Genomic DNA, 19243 nt, shown 5'->3' with positions numbered 1-19243 from the left:
CAATTATACGAAAAAAGTATTTTAACAAATTGCTCCAATTTAATTGTTATCACTCTAAAGATGAAATATGGAGCGCATTATTTTTTAGCTGGAAAACTGCAATACAAATTGCCCTAGCTCATTATGTTCATGCAATAATGCCTGATAGCGATAAATTTGAATCAGAATAATGTCAGTGGCTAAACACTGTCTTATCTGTGTTTTAGGCATCAATCATGTAGGCTTTCTTTTGGAACGGCAACGCCGTAATTGTAAAGTGTATAAAGTATTGAGAGTGTATTGAGAAGGATGAAATGAAACTTTAATTATGTATATATCAAATGAGAATCATGTAATTAAATTGTTAATATGTATGAATGTATGTAAAACGAATGAATAATTTGAAAGGGTGATTTATTCAACCAACCAAATAAAAAACTAAAAAAATTAAAAAAGAAAACTTGCCCCAACCCTTGCCCATATGTCCCCAGCTATGGTGACCAGTAACCTCTTAAAAGTCTCCTACTGCTAAAGTTATCCCTGCTGTTTGTTTTTCAAATTCATAGATCCATTTACTAGTTCAGTCTATAAGCTGGGGGAAGAGCTTTACTCTAATTATTTTTGTCAATTTGAGGCCGTGGCACATACTGTGTTATCCCTATTATGTATTAGAGGCATCTGCATATCTGTTTTTGTTTTCTACCCCTTTAGTATTCTTCTGATCTTGAACTACCATGATTAAATCTGGTCTATTTCTTGGTCTGTCCCTCCCCACTGATTCTTGTGGCAGGGACCGGTTTCTCACTACTTGCTCCCCTTGATCTCCTTCTTGCCCTGCCTCTTCATCATTTCTACCACCTTGATCTTCCCCTCCATTTTCCCCCGTTTGCTCTACTTCTTGTCCCAGGACCGTCCATGCCCTCTGCCCATTATCCTTTTCAACACAAACATTTCTTATTGCCCCAGTTAAACCTAAACAACAAAAAAAATCTCCTGACTTCCAATCCCCTGTTTTCTGTACCAGTACCCTTATTTCTGGTGATACTTCTTCAGGTTCTTGTAACCTGACCAACTTTTCCTGCAATGCTCTTAGCTCGTTGTCTATGTCTATTTGTGGACCCTCTGGGTACACCAATGCTACGGGCATGTTAGAGCTTGTGGATGGGTTATATGGAGGTGCAAAAGCTCTTGAGTCCCCCCTAGTTGCTAATCCTGTTGACACTCTCTCTACCTCTGGAGGCTTATAGACTGGGTTTTTATACCCTACTGCAGGTTTAGGCGTTACGGGGTGTAGCCCCTTACATTGGCTCTCTTTTTCACCTTCTTGATCCTCCATATCCTCAACTAATTGATAGGGATCTAGAATCTCTTCTTTTTTTTGGACTTGTTCCCTTCATATTTTGCTGCTACAAAGATGGACATTTTTTCTAGCATGTTTCTGTTATGGGAGCCCTGCTCTGGTCAGGAGCAGGACATCCCCCCTTCCTTTGTTTCTACTATGAATTGTTTATTTATTCTGTCACAATACATTGGCAGAAACCTATGCATGTATTTTATTGGAGTTTCTTCCTCCATAATGTTGGCCGCGCCCGTAATGCTTCACTTAAACTCTACTGCTATGCTGCACGTGCTTCAAAAATACAGATCAATCCACTCTTTCCCCCCATCTCCATACTTTTTCTCACTTTGATTTCACCCACACACACACACACACACACCGCAACTCATCCACCTTCCGTCCTTTTTTACCACAAAAGACAGCAAGAGAAAATATACACAAAATAATTGACTACCATCCAGGCCCAATGCTTATACCGAGCCACTACTGTTGTAATACCACTTATTGCTTTTATCGTCCTAAGAAGAATAATGGGTGGTACTACCGTCTCAACCTGTTATGGTTGAGGATCCCTGCAGTCCTTAGAAGCTGGGGATCCCTTTCATCTCAATATGCTGAGGTTCCCTCTCCATTATAAAAAGTAGAAAAACAGAAATATGTGACAATTTCAATACATTAACCACTTCTTATCAAGTCTACTCCTTTACATATCACCTGAAATCCAATTCCTTATCACGAAAAGTCTTATTTCATACTACATCACCAATACTACATCACCAAATGTCTTATGCCATAATACATCACCAAGTCCTATTCCATCTATTCCAATGACCATGTACAACATCCACATCACCATAATATATTTCACATCACCATAATATATTTCACATCACCACATCACCATATCATACATACATGTTCCCATTTTGTTATCACTTGCAAGAGTATACTCACATCGGCGTGGTTGACTCTAGTTTCCTCCGTTCCGAAGCTGGCCTGTTGTTCTGGAGCCACGCCCTGTTTCAGTGAGCAGAGAGGATTTGTTTCAAAATGGCTCCTACTAAAGTCGCTCAATATACATGGGGTTTTTGATTAAGGGGACCGATCACTATAGTTGGGCGTGGTTCTTTTCCTGGCGACTTGCCCTGGGCTTCACAAAGTACGGGGTGAAACTGAGGTCACGTGGGGGTCACCACTGAAAGATAGGCCATACCTGTACCCCTTAAATACATTGGGGGACCTCCTGATCATGCTCACTCCAGAGTAAAAGCACCCCTCTAAGGAATTAAGGCCATGAGTCTATCTTGCAAGAGATAACAAACTTTCATCTTTACAAAGATGAGGATTTGGGAGAATGGCAGAGTACTCTGCCATTCCGACCAGCATTCGGTCTGCCTTGGCTGGCTCCTGCAGACTAAATGGCAAGCAGGTGCCTTTATACTCTTCAACTTGGTCACTGGATAATGGCAGAGCTCATCCAAAACTGTTCTTCTTGCTATACATGTGATGCTGCAATCTCCAGTGTTGCATGGCCAGGTTTATATTTAGCCCAATCCTACCTTAACATACTGCTGCCTCTGCAGGAATACATTGTAGCTCTTACTTAGCATCATTTGCTTTGTTATAAACATTCATACATAAACACATCTTCCTGCCATTCTCTAAACACTTCTCTCAACATAATTATATTTGATCTGGTCCAGTAATTTCTACAAAACACCCTGTTTTCCCATAGTACTCTTTATGTCTTGCTGAATCACTTTTAGTCCCCATTGGCTTGTGATGGACAGCTGCTCGCCACTGTGTGCTCTGCCAGCCTGCAGTCTATTTTTTAGCACAGGCTGCACTCACTGTCTGCTTTGAGCAAAGCAAACTACAATTTAACAGTTTTACAAATATATCCATCTCAATAGTTATTTGCAGTTTACATTTCAATGCACCTTATATTTCAATCCTAACTATCTTTATTTAGTGACACTCCTCCCCCCTGGACGCTTGTAGTGCTTAGAAAACAGCAGAAGTCTTACCTAATTCTAAAGCGCTTGGGAAACTTGGGAATGAAGGAAAGCATGAGGCTCCTTCCCAACACTGTATATCTTGGCAGTCTCCTGCATATATGTGAGAGAGGAGTCTCCTCCAATACAACAAACCAATTCAGGCTGTCAATATTTACTCACATTTTTCTCTTACTTCCAAATTAATAAAATATATCGTTTCAATATTCTTGTGTAGGCACCATCAATCGCCACTCGTATTCCAGAATATTTCCCCAATGTTTATTATTTTTAAAACAAAATGTATTTGACAATATTTTTCTAACTCCTTTGTTTACCCTTTCTGTTAAATATTTTGATATAGTTCTTGGTTTTTTAGTATCTTTAGACTGTCTTCTTTACTGCTATTTTGGTTTTGTCTAATTCAAACGTTCTAATCAACATCGAGCCTTTGTCAAAAAAGTGCAAGGAAAACAGGTTTTATATATTTTTTTTATTTACCTTGCGCTATAATTTATTTGTTTTTTCTGTTCGTTTTAAACACATCTTTTATACACTCATATTATACCCTTTATAAATATATGCACTTTCAATATATATACACATATATTCATATATTCCCCTTGTACATACACCTTACCCCACTACCTTAGTGGATGTATTTTCCTCTATTTTTGTTTACCCCCTTTGGGGGTTTGACACTCAACTCTTCTACCTAGCTCTGCCCATAGGAATCCTTAATGATCCAATATCAAACTAAAGTGTGTGCCCATTCCGTCTCTCTTGAGCCCGTGAATTCGAGGTACTATCTCTCTTCTTTATAGAATCCCCCAAAAAATCCCGTTACTCTTTTATGTCTCTTATTTACACTATAACATAATTACAATCCCCCCCCCATATGCTTTTACCAACTACGTTGGTCTAATTACGTCTGGTAATCAGCTCAAGTCCCCCGGCATTGACTCTCACATAATCAACCAGTTCGCCTTTCATCTGCGGAGACCGAACAGAAATTTGTCGACCATATATCGATCACGTGATTTTGGTTTAGTGCACTGTTCACCACAGGCAAGTCTGTGCACGTCTGGCTAAAGGCGGGAGTGGCTAGTCGTCGATTGTCTGGGTTCTAGGTTGATTTGACCAGAACCATCTACACTGCCATCAAATGTGCTCTAGCACCTTGAAGCATTTGTTGTGCTAGATGGAATTACCAGTAAAATACTTCAGAGCCAATAACTGGACAGACTCAAAGGAGATGGCAAAAATACTGCTTTAATCTTAAGAAGTAAAGCAGGGTGAATAAACACTCATCAGTTCGACTAATCCAATATCACACTGTCCTATCATTCGTTTGTAGCGTATATAATACTAGATGCATCATCCATGACGTCAACCTATGTGGCAAACTTCAAAAACCTGTTGAGGGATCATTTCTGCTTATAGAAAATGTGCGTGTTAGTCTCTCATTGGTGGTCTCTTTTCTGTGAGACACTCCCTGAGCTACTTCTAGTCACATGGTACAAGGTACTCGTCATAGTAGAAAATGTGGCCGCGGACTAATACTTTGCCACATTGTCTGTGAAGGTGCATGGCAGGCTATTCTAGTGGGTTGGCAACCCAACTCCAACTTGACATTTGGCTTGTTAGCAGCACGTACATAGAAACAAAGCCTTGGTGGTTGGAGATACATCAGCTTTCCCTTTGTTTCACAATTAGGCCACCCTCTCTTATCAGTAGGGCACATGCCAGTGTCTTCTGTTTGAAAACTGACCTTGTCTTGTCTGAACGGTCTCTGGACATTCGAGGGAGTGTAGGCACACCGCTATCTTAGCTCTAGACCTAATGAATAGTCCGTGTTTGCAAGCTCTTAGTCACATGCTACAAAACCGTAAAATTGGCCATATCGACGTGCTTTTAACGTCATTTGATTCAATTATGCTAGGTGTAGTTGCTCCTGTTGGCCTTTAGAGACTTGCTCACTCTATCCCATATTGACTTTATGCCTTTTTAATTGTCCAATATTTGGCATCGGAAAATGTTTTTGTTCCTCCTAATCTTTGGGAAATATGTCCTTGTGCATGGTTTGCTCGTAGACTCACTTTGTGCTTTTCCTTCATATCTCGAAATTGCATCCTTGGTTTTAAGCCAATGCACTCCCCTATTTCACAAGGAAACCGCTTCTTCATCGTCTTTCCATATTAAAACTCTGGCCTCGTATTTTGAGGTAGTTGGGTTGATTGACATGAGCCGTCGTCCATCTTTTTCTGATGGTAGACCTAAACATTGAATATATACCTCTCATAAGCAAGCTTCTATGTATTCTGTAAGGAACGCATGCTGGCAACAGTAAAGACAGACAAGTGATCACAGTTCACGGGTGTTTATTAAACTGTATATGCAGGTTGGAAAAAAAACCTAATCTAAAATGGGAGCAAGCTACGACCATCAAATAATAATAAAGCAGTCCTAGTGGCGCCTTGTCAAATAAAAGGGCCTATTCTAATAAAAACCTATTGCAAATCTTTACAACTAAATACAAAAAGAGTGTGGGATAGGATTCACAAGAAAGAAAGACGTGTTCACAAATGATAAGTCAGGATGTGGTATCTGGTGGTCTCCCTTCCCCACGAGACAAGACGGGACTGCTGAGCACAGAACACTCTCAAGCTTTCCCAGCATGAGACAATAGTTCCCTTTTCAGCTATGAGGATTAAGTGGTTAAGTCTCTTTTCTACAAAATTCTCTTGCCTGCGAAGCCTTGAGGTCAAAATAACAAACAGAAAGTTCCTTTCCAAACATACATTGGGTGATGACTTTTTGCCCCTGAACCCCCCCCCCCTCTTCCGGACTCAGAACCGGTTTTGCTAGACCCCTGTATGACCACTTTGAACTTTTCCTTGCGGCTCTCCTAGGGCCTGTTGGTATCTGTAGTTTCAACAAACGGGATCAACCAGGGTCTCTCAAATGAGCACCCACGTGGTGTCGGACCGTTCTGCAGCTGGCTTTCCCTTAATGTTAACAGTTCTTTGAACCATTTTCGACTCTCGTTCAACACAGTTTGGTTTATTATCGGCTTGCCCATCAACTCACCAGCTCTGATGGACTGCTTGGCTTTTCTTATCTCTGGAGTCAAGGGCGGTACCACGGTAGTAAGCATCTCTCCCTGTTCTGATTATCAGTGTAGGCATGCTACAGGTACCGTTGACAAATGCTGCAACGCACGCTGGCTATTGTTTGCGGTCTTATGATTTATTCCACTGAGGTTTCACGGGTCTGGGTCGGAAAGGGCAAGGTCGTTTCTCTCCTTTTCACCCCCACTGTTTTTGCCGCCTTTCTCCTCCTCTTGAATTGCTGCCCTGGTATAGCTGTCTTGTCGTATGGTCTGCCTTGCTCATAGTGTGCTCTTGTGGTCCACCTTTTATCCCTGTGGGTCAGGGAAAGGGCTGTCAGTTGTATGTTGTTTTGGTCAATTGCCTGACTCTGCCTGACCCTTGTACTGGTACATGTCAGGTAAACGGCTCTAGTGTTAGTCTGTTGTCTTTCGTGGTGTAAGAAAGTGTTTGTGTCAGAAAAGGGGGGGTAGAGTGTCTAAGTATCCTATGTGGTAGGCTGCGGAAAAGGTGTTATAAGAATGGGGATATGGCATCTCACCCATCAGTGTCCTGCCTACACGCCCCGAGGACCCCTCATCCAGGTGATTCTCAATCACTGGTCCACCCCAGGGACTGGATCCAATAGCGATAACCATGCCCTGGCCACCTGGATGACAGATCCCCGGGAACTAGTCAGGGAGACACCTTCAGGTTTCTCACAATTCTTTGTATGTTGCGTTTCAGCATATTTACAGTTATCGACCAGTGAACATTTCATCATTCTTTGTATTGGCAAAAACCGCATCTTGGAGTACACGTTTCCTTTAGTTTTCCCATTACATTGTCACTCTGAAGTATTTTCATATTGTTTCATATATCCTCTTTCAGACACTCTTTAGTTGTTATTAGACTTCGTTTAACATACATCCATGTTGCACACTATTTTATTCATGGCTGCATTCCAGCAACTCGGCAAGGGACATCCTTTTTTAGTACTCTTGTTCAGAGGAGAATTGCCTAGCATTTCGGTGCTGGACTGCCCCTGGGCAGGACAAAGACTGTTATGCAGGGATTTTTCTTCTCTGTGAAAGGGACAGTGAGCTAAAGACTTGGTTGAGACTCTCCTGGGTGCCATCCACCCAAGAACAGGTCATTGGTCCGTGTTCGTGCTGGTAGGGAGACTCCCAGACCCCCCTTTGTTTTGCATGTTTAGTAACTTTGGGTTTCACCCTAAATTACCAGGGGAATCCAGACGTGGACCCTTTGCTCACTGTTCTCAGAGAGGCACAGCTCCACCTCACTGATGATGCCCAACAAGGCTGAAAACATGTATGGGGTTGCTGTTGGTACTCTTGTTCAGAGGAGAATTGCCTAACATTTCAGTGCTGGACTGCCCCTGGGCAGGACAAAGACATATGCAGGGTTATTTCTTCTCTGTGAAAGGGACAGTGAGCTAAAGACTTGGTTGAGACTCTCCCAGGGGCCATCCACCCAAGAATAGGTCATTTGGCCGTGTTCATGCTGGTAGAGACTCCGAGACCTCCCCTTTGTTTTGCATCCTATTTTGGTAGATTTCCTCCACTGTTTCAACGGGAGGGTATCTTCTGAATGGCTGCCTGAGTGCATATCATCTTTCATATAGTCGATGTGGTATGGACATATCTAAAACTTGTCCATGGGTTCCCAATTGTGGCTCCTTGTCTATCATTCCAATAGGGTGGGGGTCAGGGGTGTTGACTAGGGAGAATGCATCCACTTGCTCCTCTACACCCCAAAACACAACCACATACCCCATACTCATACACACACACGCACACCCAGCCACCCATGCATTTAAGTGTGAACCCTTTCACCATACACTCACACAGGCTACCCAGGCTGCATGATGCACTCGCTCATTAATATACATTACATTATATACATATATATACACACACACACTTACTTGAACGCACAACAATTTAAAGAAAATAAATGTTCTTATCTTTAATCTGTTGGTCCAGGGAACGAGACCTTGTGCTCCCTGCAGCAGCCAGGAATGCATGTTCCCGTCATCTGCAGAGGATCTGGAGGTCTGTGTGTCATGGGGTCAAGGGGAGCCTCATTGCTTCAAAAATAAATAGTTTCTTTTTGAAGTCACTCTGACTTTATAAAGAAATGATTTCCGTCTAAAGACCAAACCAGAACAGAAATAATGTAAGCGTAGGTAGGCAGAGTGACTTCAAACAGAAACTATTTATTTTTGAAGTCATAAGGCTCCTCTCACCCCATGACATGGGGTCCTCAAGCCTGTAGGGGCACACATGTCCTGGGAGAGGGCCCCCTCGGACAAAAAAATGTTTACAAAAATAAACAGAAAAAAATGTTTTGTTTCTTTTTGAAGTCAAAATTAAATAACGGAAAAAAGGCAATAGTTTCTTTTTGAAGTCACTCCGCCTCCCTACGCTTAACAGAAATAATTTCTTTATGAAGGTAGAGTGACTTCAAAAAGAAACGTAATTTTTTCCTGTTATTTAATTTTTTTTTAAACCATGTTGAGGGTTTTTTCGTGTGAGGGGGGCCCCCTCTCTAGCCAGGAAATGTGTGCCCCCACCACACCGCAGGGGCTGCGGGGTCCCCACTATGCCAGAGATGTCAAGTGCTCCTTCTCCTGAGCCGAGTCAGAGACCCAGGAGTGTCTGAGGAGCAGGTGTGAAGACCCTGACCTGAGACTACATGGACGCTGTTAGAAAAAGTAAGGAAACACAAACGGAGAGGCAAGCAATACGAAAATCTGGTGTGTTTGAGCAAGATACAAACTTATCGCTCGACGGCGTATAGTGAAATGCGTGTTGGGTGAAAATGACAAAAAATTGTTCTGCTGATGGTAACAGAGTGGTTGTGTGCAGGAGTACACAATGTCGAAAGACTATCTGAATAGGAAGCTCCTGTGAATAAAGGGGACTGAAAACCGAGGAAAATAGACATCCGAAAAGGGAGAGCTGTGAGAAACAAAGTGGGAGCAAAATCCCCAAAGTTGATTGAATAGTAAGGAAACGAAGCAGAGTGTGGAACACACATTGGGGTGCCTACCAGGTGGGAGAGACCCAAGTAGAAAACATTGGGGTGGCTCCCAGGCAGGAGGCTGATCCAGGAGGGCCGCAGAGACCCCACAAGAAGAGCAGGAGAGCTCAAAGTAAGGCACCTGGTTTCGTCACCAGTGGTGGGTCGACCGTGTGGTCTGACAACTGCACCACGACCAGGTGAGCCTTATCTGCAAAAGAGAGCTGCATGAAGTACAGAAGTTACAAACCAAAAACACTTGGTTTACAGTGGGGAAGGGAGTTCCACCAGGAACCAAGAGAAGAGTACAATTTTTCTAGTAGGACTTTTTAAATTGAACTTTGGTACTTAAAAGGAGGCAACATTGAACCAGTTGAGCATTTGTGAGTTGGAGAGCAATCAAGAGAGTTTGGCACGTGGAGGTGCGAGGCTCAAGAGACGTGTTACAGAGGTATATCCCGACAAGAAAAATGTACTGTGAACTTTTGTCAGGCCAATCTGAGTTGCTAAGTAAATTCTGAGAACCTGTGGAAATTTCTAAACCGGAGTGCCTTGAACTTGGGGAAGGTAGCTGCAGAGGAGCTCCATTGTCACGCTAACTTTACTTTGAACAATACCTCAGTATCTTGAACTTGGGGAAGGGGGCTACGGAAGAGCTACATTGCCACATTCACTTCACTTTGAACACTATTGAATCCCATACACCTCGTTTTCCTATAGAAGTGAAGGCAAGCATAGGTTTCGACACAGACAGTATTTTGTCGCGGACTGACAGACTTAAACTTACTTCTTAAAGTTTGCTTTCCTTTAGGAAATATTCCTATATTAGAGTTAGGACAAGTTAGGCTGTATACCTTCTTGACCATTGAGAATAAAGGTTTTCAAACTGCGTTTCACTTGTCGGTGTTGTGTCTTGATACCATGCCTGTCTCTCAGAGGTCTGTTTTAAGGATATGACTATGCATCAGAGGTTCTCGGTGAGAGGGTAGAGAAGTTGGTTAAGGGTTCAAAAGCTCATGGGGGAATAAGAGGATTTGGAGCCCTCGATGTAGAGCCTGATTGTATCGTTCTTGTTGATAAAGAACTTATTGATAGCCTCCCACTTCTCATGGGATTCTGGTACCCCTGTGTCTACTAAGGGGTTTGAGCAGTGTTGAGAAGAGAGCTCTCAAATATATCACAGGGCAGATGGTTTGGTTCTGACGTGGGCCAATTTTTCCTGAGAAAAAGAATGTGCCAACCCCTTTGAGTTTTGGCTAAAGGTTTCTAAGCGTGATGTGACTTTTGCAGAGGTACAGAAGTTTGAGAAACACTTATAGTACCTCTACTGAACATTTTTTGAAGGGGCAACGTTCCACCATGGTGCATTTATTCTGACCCTTGTGGGCTATCAGGGAGAGAATGAGAATGGTATGGCTGTATGATATGATATGGCATTTATAGAGCGCCTATACACAAGTGTATCAAGGTGCGACGAGGCAAGTGAGGGGGAACAGAGGGAAGACAGACAATGATCCTACTAGGCCAGATGTCATTCAGATTGTGCAGGTGCATGGGAAGGGGGATGGGGCAATGCAGTACATAGGATAATAAAATAGATAGGTAAGGTAAGGCCAACTGGTGGCGAGTGCAAGGGTAAGTGCAGACATCAGGTGGCAAGTGCAAGGGTGAGGGCAGACATCAGGTTTAAGTGCTGCTATTGGGACTGTAAGGATACAGAAATAGACCCAAGTGCGGGGGTTGCCAGGAAGACAGTGCAGGTGTGCGAATGGCGGGTGAGGGGACATGGGCCCGAGAACAGAGGGTGGCCAGGATACCAGTGCAGATTCAGTTTCAGCCAGGAAGTCAGCGGGGGAGAGGAGGAGAAAAGGCAGAAGCAAAGAGAAATGGGCGGGGGGAGGCTGTTCCAGAGGGAGGCGCCAGCCGAAGAAAGAGATCGACCACCAACTAGTTGCTTGGAGAAGCAACTGACCCTGAGGGAGTTGGAGGCGGATGAGCGAAGATATTTAGGAAGAGAGAGTTGAAGGTATTGAGGCCCCAGGCCCCAGAAGGCCTTGTGGACAATGCAGAGGGTTTTGAACTTTATCCTCGCAGCCAGTGCAGAGATTTCAGTCCTGGAGGGATACAATCCCTGGTCTTGAGGCCAAGGACAAGTCTTGCAGTCCTGTTCTGGATGAGCTGCAGAGGGCGGAGAGTAGAAGCAGGCAGATTTAGAAGGAGGCTGTTGCAATAGTCCAGCCTAAAGAGAGCCAGAGCTCTGGAAACAGTGGGCTTCTGGGGGAAGGAGAGGAAAGGAAGAATATCTCTGAGGAGGTGCAGCTGGTAGTGTGACTTCTTAGAGACGACAGAGATGTGAGGAGAGAAGGAGAGTGAGGAGACGAAGATGACCCCAAGGTTTTTAGCCTCACCGGTGGGAGCAGGGAGAGGGCCAAGAGAGGCCGGCCAGAGAGTGACAGGAAAGGAGGGAGTGGGTGTACCGATGAGGAGAATCTCTGTCTTACTGGAATTAAGGCAGAGATCATTTGCGGCACACCACTCCTGGATGGCGGACAGACAGTCTGAGATGAGAGGGAGAAGAGGTGGCTGAGGGTAGCCTGAAAATGAGCTCGGTGTCATCCGCATACAGTGGTCGAAGTGTACGAAAAGAAGTAGGGGAACTACGTTCCCTGTTGGCCTGCACCCACTCCCCACAAACCGCATCACCACGCCCCCTCCAACACACAATACAAACCCCCAAACACTTGCACCTGCTTTTTAAGGGAACGTTCAGTGATGTACACTGAAAGTGCAACTTTCAAATTCTTCCTACACTTTTATTTTAAAACAAAACCATTCCGGGAGGGTTTTTTTTTTTTATAATAAAAGTATAGGAACGGTAAAACTTAATTTAAAAAAGTAGAGGAGTGCCGCTCCCGCTCACTTTGACCACTGTCCGCATAGCACTGGAAGTTGGGGTAGAGCGCAGCAATGCGGTGGGCAAGAAGCGCCAGGTATTGGTTGAACAGCCAGAGAGAGAGGTCAGACCCCTGGGGAACACCACAGGTAGAGATAGAGATAGAGGAGAGTATGGTCTGTCCAGTCAAGTGTGATGGAATCTGTGCATCTTAGGAGGGGTCTAAGTATTAGCCGTAATGTGTGTGGGGGCTAGTATGTGTGGGGCTATGTCCATTGAACCTGCCAGGGACAGCAATGTGTCCCTGGTATTTTTGGTTTCTTGGCTTCTGGGAAGGTTTACGTCTCCAAGCAAGATGCTGATTGCATGAGTGGCTGAAGCTGTACAACGCAAGTCTGTAATCTCATCTAGGAAGGTATCACACCTGTGAGATGGTCTGTAGATTAGGTGAAAGTATTAGAATCCTTCTGTGTTCAAGCTTATTGGCAAGTGAGTTTCCATTTTATTTAATGGCGATTGTGCTCCAGTTGATTTTGTGGAGGACAGCCACTTCTCCCCCTTTTTTTATCCGACTCGTCAAGGTGACGGATGTTGTAACCAGGTGGAACAAGGGCATCAAAGATCTGGGAGGAGGTTGGTGTGAGCCAAGTTTTGGAAAATGTAGATGTATTGACTTTATTGGTGTCAATTAGTCTGAAAGGCCTGCGCCATGAAGGACAGCTGAGTGGGTGTTAATTAGTATTAAAGAGCATGTATGGCACAAGAGGGATGGGCGAGCTGGGATTTGGAGACAGTGGACCAGGTTAAAGGTGAAGTGAGGATGAGTATGTTTGACCAAGAGGGAAGGAATCCCCTAGAAATTGAGGGGGGCAACCCCCCTAGAGTGTGTGGGGTGAGCTGGGTTTCTGAGAGACACATGGCGAAGTCTTACTGGTAGCAAGGTGAAGAGGGTCTGGCCGTAGGCCCTAACGTGAGGAGTCCTGATCTTCATACATTCTTTCCTGATGATGCCCGGCGATTAAAACTCCTTGGGGAAATTGCTTAAATTAAGCCCGGCGTGACCATGGTGACCAGTGGAAGGCAGGCAAAAAATCGGGAAAATAATGTGCAATATATTATATGGGATTGATATGATGCCAACCTGGGAAATAAGCTGGCTATCTAATTTGGAGAGTCATATTTGTTCGTTTTTCCACAGGCTTGGCAGTTCAAATTATCAGGACAGAATTTTGATCGATATCTTAACAGTCTGATGCCCTATTTAGAAAAATAAATTAAAAATGATTTTTAGCAAAATGTGGTTTGATGGAAAAATTAAACATGCTAAGGTGAGTTTTTTAATGTAAAAAGGGCAGCAAGGTCGAATCTATGTTAGCATTTTTTATGGCCACTTGTGATACCTTTATGATGTGGTTAGACTTTGCGGATATTTATATTTTAATAATTATGAGCACTGAGGAAGTGCAGAAAAAATATTATTATTATGGGACTGCAGAAATAATTATACACATGTTTGCAAATTCTGCGGCATATATTAATTTTTCCCCCAAGTAGCAATTGATTCAGAAACAGATCAAGTTCTCAAACAAATTGCCCCAAAAATATACACACATTTGAGGTTACTGTTGCTTTGAACTAAGGAGCTAGTGGTCACGCTGTCTAAAATTTCCTGCAATATGCGAATCTGTCATGTTTGTCATGTTGCTTATTGCATTGAAACTTTGAAGCATTTGTGTATTGCCCGCTTTTGGACGATTTGTGTAGTAGTGTTACAGTCAGTGGAACGTGTGTGTGGAATGTTAGTGTTGTTTGAGTGGTGGTGTTCTGAGGGACAGCTGGAGTGAGCTGGACTGGTGTGTGGATGGGCCAGTGTTTGTAATGTTGTGCACTGGGACTTCCAGTGTACATCCGAGCACAATAAACGTATCTAACATACCTGGCTTCCTGAGTGGTACTTGGAGGAAGAACCCTCACCTCGGTTCCTTCACTGGCGACGAGTTTGATTTTCGGTCCCAGGACCAGGAGCTGCTGCGGGGTAGCAGCACAGGAAGGCACAGGCACTGCCCCCAGAAAGTTTCCCCATCCACTGACTGGCCTATTAGTTTATGAGGCTCTGGTGCCTTGGAAGCCAGGTGGTGCAAGGATAGCAGATGCAGCCCAGCTGGTGCGGGTTGTTGTGCCCCAGAAGTTGGTGGGATCAGCACAGGTGCAGTCGAGTGGGAGCCCCATGCGGTCCGGGTAGTGCAGGCAGGATTTGCGGTGTTGGCAGAGGGGTTGAGGTGTCCTGTGGCCTGCAGGCTCAGACTGGCCTATGAGGTAATAGGCCCATGGCCGAACCAAAAACACAAAATGCTGGTCTGGGACAGTTTTTTTGGTCAAAGCGGGCCACTTTTTGGCCAAGTTTGGGCAGTTTGATGAGTTAATTCACTCTGCTGCTAGTAGTTTTGACCAGTGCTGCTGAATAAATAATCTTTGAAATGCACAATTTGCATCACACTTAATCCAAACCCCCCCCCCCCCTGGTTACTATTAAGCAGTATGACAAAAGGAAAGAATAGCATTTTTTTTTTTTTTTTAACTGTGGGCCACTTTTTCATTGGTGCACAGAGACAATGTTATGGCCCAGTCCGACCCTGATGGCCGGGCGGCGCAGGAGCAGTTTTCCCGCACGGTGCCTGCGCTCTGCAGGTGCGAACATGGACGGTGCAGCTAGTCGCGTCTGGATCCGCTGGTGGTGCCAGGGTCCGTGATGTGAGTCTGGCAGGAGGCCTGGAAGAAGGCAAGCCGAGCGGCAGTTGTGGCGGCCCTGCGCTTCTATTTGGAGCTTAGTTGCAGAGAGCGGGTCATTTGGGACAGTCCCCGCGGAGGTGGAAGCGGGACGGCCTACGCTCTCCACGCCTGCTTCTGATATGGTGACGTCACGCCAGCATGTAAGAACGCCCCCAGGTCGCGCGGAAGAGGGCTGGTGCGCGTGCGATCGTTGGCCGGCGCACAGCATCGTGGAGATATCGGGTGTTGTGGTGGTGCTGCTCTGTGGGGATTGTTATTCAGGCAGGGGCAGTCAGTGGTAGAAATGGAAAAACATTAGATTGGGGGCGGTGCACGAGGAGGCGGGGTTTAGGGGGCGGAGCTGGCAGTTGACCTACGATCAAAGGAAAGGTCTAAAATAATAGTTTAAAACGGCGCTATTTCTTTCATGCTGCTTCTTTTCCAAACTATATATAAATTCCGCTTTAAACCACTTCCATGGCACAGTGGTGATGAGTTACTTCACAATGTGGATAATAGTTTTGACCACTGTAGCGTAGTAAATATTCTTTAAAATGCACAATTTGCTTCCCATTTTATTACAAATAACTTCCCCCTGGGTACTATTCAAACAGGTTGATTTCTGTTCGCCATAGCAATGTTTTCTTTTACTCCAACCCCATCTGGCACAGCTCCAGCAGCTCCCCTCTGAAAGCAGTTGTGTGGCTGCATCCTGTGGGATAGTTCAAACATTGCATTTACATAAATAAATAAATAATCCGGGTCCATGTAGCTGACAAACATTGCATAAATAAATAAACCGGGTCGTGGCTGAGGACTGTAACTTCCTCTGGTGACCCTGTGCAATTACAGTTTGCTCACAGGTGCTTTCATTATATTTTTTTCCTAGCGCTTACTCTGACTGGATCCCGAGATCTGGCTACATATCTGGTGCCGGACCTTGGATGCGGCGAGAGTCGGCCCAATCGCCAGCGCTGGGCAGGGTTTTCCCGCAACGTTTATATATGGTGAAACAATCCTTCTGTCAACAGCATTCTGTACATCAAGACTTGGGTTCCCATCAGCGGCAAAGCGAAACCTGTGGGCAGTAGGAAGCCAGTGAGGCCCTTGGTGACTCAAGTGGCAGGGGATATGCCTAAAAAGAGTTTGGCTTACTCCAGAGGCATGCGACAATGGTCTGGGTATTCCCCTAGTTATGCTGAGTCTCGGAGTTGCAGGGTGTGTGCTGATGGGAACTGGTATGCTTCCTACATATGTGCATGGTGCAAGCACATATCAAGAGACCTGAGGGTGATGGACCTAGAGTTATGGGCATGGTTTGTGGACCGTGGTCGGGTCCGCTCTCATGGGGATGATTAGTTTGACTCGGGATGCCTGTATTTTGGGTGCTGTCATGATTGTGTAGTGGCCTCTGGGTACGTGTTTTCTTAGTGGGGTTGGTCATGAGTTCATGTATGTTCGGGGCCTGAAAGATCATTTTATGGAGGTTTATGTTGTGGCTCTGCTTTCCCTGATAGGTGTGGTCAATATTTCCTCATGTTTCCATATGTTTATCTGTGTTTTCCTTTTCAGGGATACAATTGTGGACATGTGGGTGGGTGGAATGCATATGGTTATGTGGGACAGTAACTGTTGCTTTCCTTTTATGGGGGGCAATGTTGGGCATGTGGGTGCGGGTTGTGCTCCCATTTTGGGTATTGTGGGCATTTCCTTGCTGGATGGACATGTGGGTATGGAGCTGACGAGCTTTACAGAATGTGTGTTTAAAATGTTCTTTACACTTATGTTTTTGTGTTCATTCAATCTGCTATTATCCGCAATGGTGTTGTTTTGTTTGTATTGTCTGTAGTAAGTGTGGTGGTGTTTTGGAATGTGGCGTGAGGTGTATGGTGGTGTTTGTGGAGTTTGGTGGTGCGTAGAGGAGCTTATACTGTTGGTTGCATGGTGGTGTTGTGGTGTTTGGAGGAGTTAAGACTGTTGGTTACAGTCGGGGCCATGTGGGGTGCATGGCAGTGTTTGTGGAGTTTGGTGGTGCGCGGGGGAATTTAAACCGTTGATTACAGTCGGGCCATGTGAGGTGCATGGCAGTGTTTTGGTGTTTGGTGCGTGGAGGAGTTTAGACTGTTGGTTACAGTCATGGTCATGTAAGGAGCATGGCGGTGTTGTGGTCTTTGGTGCATGGAGGAGTTTAGACTGTTGGTTACAGTCAGGGCCATGTGAGATGCATGGCAGTGTTTGGGGAGTTTGAAGTTTTTGGGCCATACTTTTGGTGTTTTTTCGGTTTGACTTTTGTTTCAGTTGTGTTGGCATTGTTGAACAGGGTTGCAGTATGGCGTAAATCAACTGTAGACAGTATGGACGGTTCAACTGTTTGGTACTGGTCGGTGGTGTCCAGTATTGTGAGGTGATGTGTTTTGTGGCACGTTTCCACTGTTTATGCATTTTGTTATCTTCCTTGTGGACGTTATCAGCTGTCTGTGGTTTGGTTTGCTGTTGTGTGCTGTGGAGGCTGCACAGCATTCCAATTTGGTTGCATTTCTTTTTAAATCTGTATTTCCACCCATTGTAGGTGGTGGGTGCTGCTTACGGTAGGTGTTTGTAAACTAACATTCGTTTTATGCCAGACAATGTTGTGGTTATGGCGTGTGAGGTTGTTAGCATCTGTATCTCACCTTGTTGTGGTTCTTGCTGAAGGTATGGTTGGTTTGTACGTGGCAATTGTGGTTTGATGAACAGAAGTAGGTGCTTATTGTGAGTTTTTCAGTAGGGTGCTCTTTCAGTGGCGGCTGGTGAGTTTGAAAGCTGGTGGGGTGTACATTTTCCTGGGGTCATTTCTGAGCGAGAGTGCGCAGTGCACGAGCCTACACCACCCAAAGGTGGCGCTGGGGGGTTCTCTCCCTGCAAAATCTTTTGAAAAATGGCCTCAAAAATGTGAAATTTACTGTCCAAAAAAAACCACTGAAATATGACAAAAAGCATTAGTTCTTACATACTAATGGTGGCACATTATTCTTACGTGTGCAAGTGTGTTGGTGTATTTTACAGCAGCTTGTATTGAGAATAGCTGGCACTATGGTGTATGCATAAAGGAATTCAACAGACTTTCCAGGATTTTGCGGCATGAAATGGCAAATTTTGTGGCACAAACATTTTATTTATTGCGGCATTTTTGCGGGACATTTTGTATTATCTGGAGGGTGTAAGATTGCCACATTGTAGGAAAGATGCAGAATGCAAAGCTAAAAGAGAGTCAGGGTGTCATTATTATGTATCTTTTGTATTAATTTAATAGGAAGAATCTCGGATGTCTCTGGCTTGGCAGAACACTTTTATTGTTTTGGCTACATTTTTGTTTTAATGTGCATGCCTATTTAATATTAGTACCCGGCGAGAGACAATCTGAATGCAACAAGCATTCTGATTGGCTCTCGCCAGGTCCCTACCTGGCCGGGAATCCCTCCGTCGGGATTCCAATGCCTTTGTCCCTCGGGCGGGGCGTGGCAACCCCTCAACCAATGAGGAGGCTCGAAGCAGGGCCATCCCCGCTGGGAGCCTCCCCACGGCTGGGGGCTTCCCTCGTCCCCCGCTGGGGACGCAGGTACGTTTTTTTGTTTTCCCCTCTTCCCCCGTCCCACTCCGGCCCTCCCAATCCCACTTACCTTCTTTTTGAACCTTTTTCGGGAGCGGATGCGCTGGGAACACTTGTGTTCCCAGCCCGTCCGCTCCCGATGGCCACCATGGAAAGGGAAAATGGACCCTGTTTTCCCTTTCCATGGCGGCGGCCATTTTCTTGGTCGTTTTTTTTGCCCACGCAAATAATGAAGGCCGGGGTACTAATAGCAATAGAAACCTTGCAGCGGGGGCATTACCTGAGTCGGTAATGCCCCCGCCGCTTGCGTTCTTTTGCTTAAGTATTAACTAAATTGATCATTATCAGTTGTAATGCTGAAACTTTTCCCCTTCTATGTTCTCCAATCCCCCAAACACCCACACATCTCTCTCACTAACACACATTACACAGCTCACCAACTCCCCATTAAAACTTGCATTCCTGAACCCCTCACTCAGTCATACAAATACTAACGTGCTATGTCACAATGTCAAGTCACAATTTGCACTTCCCCGCCCCTGCCAA

At 44.8% G+C, this 19243-nt stretch overlaps 1 long non-coding RNA gene across 1 annotated transcript in view; it reads right to left on the bottom strand.

The window, feature by feature from the left end:
- The window catches only part of LOC138580222 (uncharacterized), a 221200-nt gene extending 205824 nt beyond the window's left edge, over window positions 1-15376 (bottom strand). Inside the window, exon 1 of the long non-coding RNA XR_011304209.1 lies at window positions 14276-15376. This is a non-coding gene — a long non-coding RNA (uncharacterized lncRNA). The remainder of the gene's footprint in view (window positions 1-14275) is intronic.
- Window positions 15377-19243: the final 3867 nt, after the last annotated feature.

Source organism: Ambystoma mexicanum, chromosome 3p (genome assembly GCF_040938575.1).
Source record: "Ambystoma mexicanum isolate Mex_15411 chromosome 3p, UKY_AmexF1_1, whole genome shotgun sequence".
NCBI lineage: Eukaryota > Metazoa > Chordata > Amphibia > Caudata > Ambystomatidae > Ambystoma > Ambystoma mexicanum.
This window is presented reverse-complemented; position numbering and strand designations above follow the sequence as displayed.